The sequence below is a fragment of the Arachis ipaensis genome, chromosome B10 (assembly GCF_059453495.1).
Source record: "Arachis ipaensis isolate K30076 ecotype BB chromosome B10, ASM5945349v1, whole genome shotgun sequence".
Classification (NCBI taxonomy): Eukaryota; Viridiplantae; Streptophyta; class Magnoliopsida; order Fabales; family Fabaceae; genus Arachis; species Arachis ipaensis.
In genome coordinates, this window is record NC_142435.1 from 81,262,712 (window position 1) to 81,271,154 (window position 8,443).

Genomic DNA, 8,443 nt, shown 5'->3' on the forward strand with positions numbered 1-8,443 from the left:
CCAGATTCTCCATCAATGCGTGGGCGTCATGTGCGTGTGCGCGTCGGTTGCAAAATTCCAATTCCAATTTTGAAATTGCTCGAAAATGTTCACTTATGCAACGTAGCGTTCTCTTTGCAAATGAACGCTAATTACATCTACGCGTACGCATCATTGGTGCACGAATTGTGAATCACACTTTTTACAACTCGTACCACTAACCAACAAGTGCACTAGGTCGTCCAAGTAATACCTTACGTGAGTAAGGGTCGATCCCACGGAGATTGTTGGCTTGAAGCAAGCTATGGTTATTTTGTAACTCTTAGTCAGGAAATCAATGATAATTATCAGTTTGGATTGCGAAAAATAAAAGAGCATGAATTAAATACTTGTTATGCAGTAATGGAGAATATGTTGGAGTTTTGGAGATGCTTTGTTTTCTGAATCTCTGCTTTCCTACTGTCATCTTCTTCACGCACGCAAGTTTTCTCCTATGGCAAGCTGTATGTTGGTGGATCACCATTGTCAATGGCTACGATCCATCCTCTCAGTGAAAACGGTCCAGGTGCGCTGTCACAGCACGGCTAATCATTTGTCGGTTCTCACTCATGTTGGAATAGGATCCATTGATCCTTTTGCGTCTGTCACTACGCCCAACCCTTGTGAGTTTGAAGCTTGTCACAGTCATCCAATCCCTGAATCCTACTCGGAATACCACAGACAAGGTTTAGACTTTCTAGATTCTCAAGAATGCTGATAATGGATTCTATCTTATACCACGAAGATTCTGATTAAGGAATCCAAGAGATACTCATTCAATCGAAGGTAGAACGGAGGTGGTTGTCAGGCACGCGTTCATAGTTTGAGAATGGTGATGAATGTCACGGATCATCACATCCATCATATTGAAGTGTGAATGAACATCTTAGATAGAAACAAGCGTATTTAAATAGAAAACAGAAATAACTGCATTAATTCATTAAGACACAGCAGAGCTCCTCACCTCCAACAATGGAGTTTAGAGACTCATGCCGTCAAAGAGTACAAAGTTCAGATCTAAAAATGTCATGAGATACAAAATAAATCTCTAAAAGTTGTTTAAATACTAAACTAGTAACCTAGGTTTACAGAAAATGAGTAAACTACGATAGATATTGCTGAAATCCACTTCCGGGGCCCACTTGGTGTGTGCTGGGGCTGAGACTTGAGCTTTACACGTGCCTAAGTAGTTTCTGGAGTTAAAAGCCAGGTTGTAACCTGTTTTGGGCGTTTAACTCCAACTTGTAACCTGTTTCTGGCATTTAACACCAGAATAGGGCAGAGAACTGGCATTGAATGCCCGTTTGCATCATTTATCTTCGAAAAAAGTATGAATTATTATACATTGCTAGAAAGCCCTAGATGTCTACTTTCTAACGCAATTGAGAGCGCGCCATTTGAACTTTTGTAGCTCCAGAAAATCCACTTTGAGTGCAGAGAGGTCAGAATCCAACAGCATCTGCAGTCCTTTTTCAGCCTCTGAATCAGATATTTGCTCAGGTCCCTCAATTTCAGCCAGAAAATACCTGAAATCATAGGAAAACACACAAACCCATAGTAAAATCCAGAAATATAATTTTTATTTAAAAACTAATAAAAATATATTAAAAACTAATCAAATCATACTAAAAACTATGTAAAAACAATGCCAAAAAGCGTATAAATTATCCGCTCTTCAGTCATGCACACGTACGCGTGGGTCTTCAAAATTCCTTGCTCGACGCGTGCGCGTCTTGTACGCGTGTGTGTCGTGACGTTTTCGCGCCAACAGCCCTTTCTTTGTTTAAATCACGGGCCACGCTTTTAAAAGCGTGGCCTAAGGCATCAAAGTGTGCTCCAGCTTTAAAGTGTGCCCCATAATTTTTTTCTCCTTTTTAGTTTATTTTGTACTTTTTTGCTTCTTTTTCTTCTTATTTCCTACAAAGTTTATAAAATCAAAAGATCAAAGAAATATACTATTTAAACACAAAAGCATTCAATATTTAAGCACTAATAATCAATTTCTTGTATGAAAAATCATAGAAAAACATGACATGATGACATGTCATCACAACACCAAACTTAAACCTTGCTTGTCCCCAAGCAAGAAAAGAATCATGCAATAAAGATTGACAATCCAATGTAAGAAGAAATAGCAATTCAATGTTCATGGTTGGCTAGTTTTCTATGCATGCTACAATCACAAAAGAAATGTAAATGATTGATGCTTCTATCTAGCTCATTTTAGGAAATCTTTTGCTTATATTTCTTCCTTGAACCAAGCTTTTGAATTTCTTATTAGATTCTCCTTTTGGGTGCTTTGCCCCATGAGTTGATAACAAAGCTACGACCTTAAATGCATTATTTTCAAGTATTACCACTTGATACATAAGCACCACAAGCATTTAATTAGAGGACTTCATTAAGCTCATTTGTTTCTTTTCTTGACTCTCTAATCATTGATGCCCAGAGCCTTGAGCTTTGAGGGAGTGCATTTGCACTTGAGCCTAGCCTTGACTCTAAGTGTTTTGTTTTCAAGCTTTTTGCCTGATACATAAACACCACAAGTACTTAACAAATGAATTGTCATTGGTACTCAAAGCTTTCAGCTTTCTCATTCTTCCCCTTTTGCTTTTTCTTGCCTTAATTTGCAATTGCCTTTTCAAGATTTTCATGATTTCAAAAAAATTTCATAAAATGTCCTAGATGAATACTTCAATTAAATAAAATCTAATGCAATTGAGCAACAATTAATCATACTAGCCTTCCAATACTTGTATGCTCATGCTGAATTCTTCTTTAATAACCTTGTTTGTTTATGATCATGATACTTTATTGCTTAGAACTTACGCAATTCAAGATGGTAGTCATAATGTCACAGCAAGATGTTAAAAATTAGTAATCAAACTATGCTTATTCATAACACACATGCATATAGAGAAGATAAAGACAATCATGTACTTTACAGTACTGGGAATAAGTAGGAGGAGAAAGGAGCGTTATCACCTTGTGGTTCATCTTCCTTGTTGTTATCTTTCTCCTCATATTCTTCCTCTTCCCATACCAAACTCAGCATGCTTGGTCATCCTCAAGCAACAATTAGAACAGTGGTGATGGGGCTAAGATGGATCGTGAGTGTCTTACACAATGAAATATTAGTAGTACATGTGTTTAAGCAAGCAAAATTAAGAATAACCATCAAGGCACCGGAAACAGAGACATTGTGATTGCAAACATAAGAGGGTGTGCATAATACATTGCTTAAAAAGATAAGTGGCACACCAAACTTAGTGTGATACTTTCACTTGGAATTGACGCAAGTATCCAGTATGGATTTAGAAATAAATTTTGTTGCATAGCAACACCAAACTTAGAATGCAGTCACATGTCCATTTATTTGAACTAAAACTAAGCAAATGAAACTATTGTATGCTAAATACAATCACCAAGCCAATAATCTGTCATGAGTAAGGATTTCTTGGTGAGGTATTTAACAAAAATAGTCAAGGAGAAAAATAAATGAAAGCATTAAAAACAAAGAAATGACTAAAAACAAAGAGAATAATAAAGTGTCAAACCAAAAGAAAGATAACACTGTAAAGGCATTATGATTATGCAGACAAGTGGTGTTGCTGGATTTATTGCATAGAAAATTAAGTGGCATACCAAACTTAAAAACTTAGTGTGACACTTTAGAATTGATGCAATCATCCATAAAAATTGAAAACAGATTGTTGCAGGGCAACACCAAACTTAGAATGTAATCATATGCTAATTTATTAAAATTAAACAAAGCAAAGAGATAAAATAAACAAAGCAGAGAAATGAAATGTTACCGAAGGTTGGGTTGCCTCTCAACAAGCGCTTTTTTAGCGTCATTAGCTTGACATGTTGTTCTTCACTTTCTTCCTCTTCATCCAGTTTGTTAAGAGGAATGACCTCAAGGGGAGAGAAGAACTAGTCAGTGTCCCCTTTCTTGGTTTCCTCTCAGCAAGCTTCCTTTTGTTATTTGCTGGATTGAACTTGCTTGCTGGATCAAGGGTAGGATTGTTTGCAGTTGACCTTCTCTTGAATGTTATCCTTGGTATCTTGGTCACAATCCTCTTCTCGGTGCTTTTGTCAATTGGCTTCACTTTTTGGATATCAAGACTTGGGTGTTGTGTGATTGTTGGAGTGTTTTCTTCCTCAATGAGTTCTTCATCTATGTAGCTCTCTGCTTCAATTGAGTGTGAACTCCCTTGATTGGCTTCCTCCCTTTCTTCTTCATGATCTTCCATTAAATTTTTTGGGGGTGAATCTTCAAGTTCCTCTGTCACCTCAAGTAGCTTTTGTGAATATAAAATTCTGGGCTCATATACCTCTGCCACCTCATCCTTCATTACCATTTTACTTGACACAGGGACCTCTTTTTCTTTTTCTTACATTTCTTCACCCACAAATTGGTCTTTATCCCCACTGTTTGATAGTTCTAAGTTTTTCCTTATTTACTCTAAGTGCCCATCCATCTTCTTGAGGAGGATTTCTTGCCTTTTCCAGGATTGTTCTTGTCTTTCTAATAATTCTCTAGATTTTTGAAGGAGATCCTCTGCTAGCTCAAGAGATGAAGGTTGAGAGTAATTTTGTGGACATGGATGTGTTGTGGTGAAGTTGTTTTGAGGGGTATGGAGTGAATTTTGTGAATTGTAGAATGAATTTTGTGGTTAGTGAAGTAAGATGTATGGATCTTGGAGGAAACTTTGTGTTGAGGCATAATCAAGTGATGAAGAGTTTTCAAATGAGAAACTGGGAGGGGAGGGTGTACAATTTTGCATAAATGAATTAAAAGTCTATTCAAGTGATGATGGTCCTTGATAAGTGGAGTATGAACTATCAAATGCTCTCCAGTTTTGATCCTCCCACCCACAATGTGAGTTATTAACGAATTCATCACATGTGGATCTTGTTGTGGTCCTGGAGAGAAATCTTGCATGAATTCATTGCTAGCAGGATCAAGTGATGATGTCTCTGTATGAATAGCATATGGAGCATTGAACTTCCCTTCCCAGCCATAGTGTGTGTTAGTGTCGTAATAGTATGAGTCACTTTGTGGCTCTTTGAGGAAATTCATTTCACTTGATTGTTCACACTCTTGTTGATATGCCCACACACCATGAGGATAATGACATAAATCATTTTGTGGTTCTGGACAATATCTCATGTGATTTGCTTGATCAATTTGTGGCTCTGGAGTATATCCCCACTGGTTGAATTGTTTAGAATATGTGATTTCTTGGTGATATTCTCATCCACCATTAGGATAATGACTTGAATCATATTGTGATGGTAGGCAGTATCCCATGAAATTTGTTTGATCAAAAGATGAGTTGAACTCCATTTTGTAAAACACAATCACTAAAGAAATTGAAATTCATGTCTCAGATGAGAATTTCTTAGTGAGGCAATAACTCAAACACCTTGGTATTAGCTTAAAACAAAAAATTTAAAAGAACAAAAATAAAGAAATGCTTAATCTTGACTTCTCACCCACTTAATCATTGTCAATCTAAATCAATCCCCGGTAACGGCACCAAAAACTTGATGGGTGAAAATTAGATTTCTACACAAACTCACCGGCAAGTGTACCGGGTCGCATCAAGTAGTAATAACTCAGAAGAGTGAGGTTGATCCCATAGGGATTGATGGATCGAGCAACTTTAGTGAGGAGATTAGTTTAATCAAGCTAACGTTGGTGAATTGAATGAAATCTGAGCAGCAGAATGTAAATTGTAGAAATTATAAAGAGCAGAAAGTAAATTGACTGAAACTTAAAGAGCAAGAAATGTAAAGTGCAGCAAATGTAAAGGGACTTGGGTGCAGAGAATTTAAAGAAAGCAGTAAATCAAGCAATCGAAGAGATCTTGAGAACAAGTAACAGGAAGTTTAAATTGTAGGAAAATTAAATCAGACTGAATCAAAAACAGAATTATAAAGTTACAGAAAAGGAAATTGCAGCAGAGGATTGCAGAAATTGAAATTTCATAAACTGAATTCAAGATTGAAATATAAAAAGTGCAGAAAAATAAAAGAGTATCAAAGAGAGCATTCTATTCTACTCCTACTCCTACTCCTACTGCTGCCTAGCAGCCTAACAGATCCCTCTTTTTAAAATGAAACTGATGCCTTTATATAGGCTTTACAAAATGAAAATGAAATTGAAATTGAAAACAAATTACATTTCAAATGAAATTCCTAATCTAACTATCTCTTGTGCCTTTGAGTGACGATACCGGGCTCTGCTTGCTTTGAATTATCAATTAGGCTTGAATCAGATGAATTGAGCTAAAGTTCTGCTCCCAGGAGAGCGTTGCGTTCATTTAGAAAATGGAGCGTTCGGGCACCCACGCATACGCGTCCTGCACGCTTGCGCATGCTTTTGCAATTTCGACCTTCGATGCATGCGCGTGATGTACACATGTGCGTCCCTTGCAGCGTTAAATTAGTGAGCGCTATGTTGGCTTAGTGAGCACTACCCCACGCGTATGCGTGCTTTACGCTTGCGCATCCCTAGTGTTTTGGCTCATCGATGCGTTTGCGTCACTTGCGCGTACGCGTCCCTTGCAGCGTTCACAAAATAAATGCAGCATTCATGTAATGAACGCTACCCCATGCGTACGCGTCATGTGCGCTTGCGCGTTGGTGGGAAAATGTTGATTCCATGCTTCAGCGCCACCCATGCATCCGTGTGCTTTCTTCCGGATTCTCCATCGACGCGTGCATGTCATGTGCGCGTGCGCGTCGGTTGCAAAATTGGAATTCCAATTTTGAAATTGCATGAAAACGTTTACTTATGCAACGTAGCATTCTCTTTGCAAATGAACGCTAATTACATCCACGCGTATGTGTCATGCACGCGTACGCGTGGGTCTTCGAAATTCCTTGCTCGACGCGTGTGAAGAACTGAAGATTGATGGTTTAGAAGTTATAGTAAACTCTCGTTGCAAGTATAGTTACTAAAGCAAGCAATCAACCTTTCTTACAAAAGTTTTGGTTGTCACAAGTAACAAACCCCTTTAAAATTGATAATCGAGTATTTAAACCTCGGGTCGTCTTCTCAAGGAATTGCAGGGAAGTATGTTCTTATTATTGGTTATGAGTCTTGTAAATTGGGGGTTTTAAAAGTAAGAAACCAGTATGTTAAATGATAAGAAAAATAAAATAAACTCTTGGCAAGGTATTAGAATTGGAAGTCCTATCCTTATCAATTGTGATGAGAATTTGATTTTAATCCCACTTTGTTAACCTCTAACTATGAAGGTAAATTAAGTGGATTAATTAGCTTAATCCTCAGGTCCTAGTCAATTCCTATGGAAAGACTAGAGTTATTGGAGCAACTCCCAATTTCAACCACTGCTTTATTTGACAGCTCAAGCGTTACCAATTACTTAACCCAAGCCAAAAGGGAGAAAATATCTAAATTAAATTAAAAGCATCAATATAAATAGAGCAAAGCAATCTTAAATCTGAAATACCTCAAATAATATTAATTAAGAAAATCATAATATGAATGTAGCATAAGCCAAATTGAAAAGATAAATAATAATTAAAAGTATATAATAAAAGTAGAAAATAAATAAGAGGAACATTGAACCTGTGATGAAGAAGAAATAATCCTAAATCCTAAAACTAAATCCTAAAAGAGAGGAGAGAACCTCTCTCTCTAAAAACTACATATAAATTTAAAATTGTGTATTGTGAGCTTGTGTTTATGAATGAATGGATTTTCCCACTTTATAGCCTCTAATCTGTGTTTTCTGGGCCAAAAACTGGGTCGAAAACAGCCCAGAAATCGCTGGAGAAGAAATCTGCCACGCTGATTTTCGCCACTGCGACGCGTCCGCGTGGAGCACGCTTTCACTTCGCCTATCATCAAGGCAACTATGGTATATTATATATCAAATTGAAGCCCCGGACATTAGCTTTCCAACGCAACTGGAACTGCATCGTTTGGACCTTTGTAGCTAAAGTTATAGCCGTTTGAGCGCGAAGAGGTCAGGCTGGACAGCTTAGCAATTTCTCCAACTTCTTGTATTCCTTCCACTTTTGCATGCTTCCTTTCCATCCTCTGAGCCATTCCTGCCCTGTAATCTCTGAAATCACTTAACACACATATCAAGACATCTAATGGTAATAAGAGAGGATTTAAAAATAGGGAACTTAAGGCCAAAGAAGCATGTTTTCAATCAAAGCACATAATTAGGAAGGCAAATGTAAAACCATGCAAATAGTATGAATAAGTGGGTAAAGAGTTGATAAAAACCACTCAATTGAGCACAAGATAAACCATAAAATAGTGGTTTATCAGCGTGCGCATCTTGTACCCGTGCGCATCGTGACGTTTTCGCGCCAACAACCCTTTCTTTGTTTAAATCATGGGCCACGCTTTTAAAAGAGTGGCCTAAGGCATCAA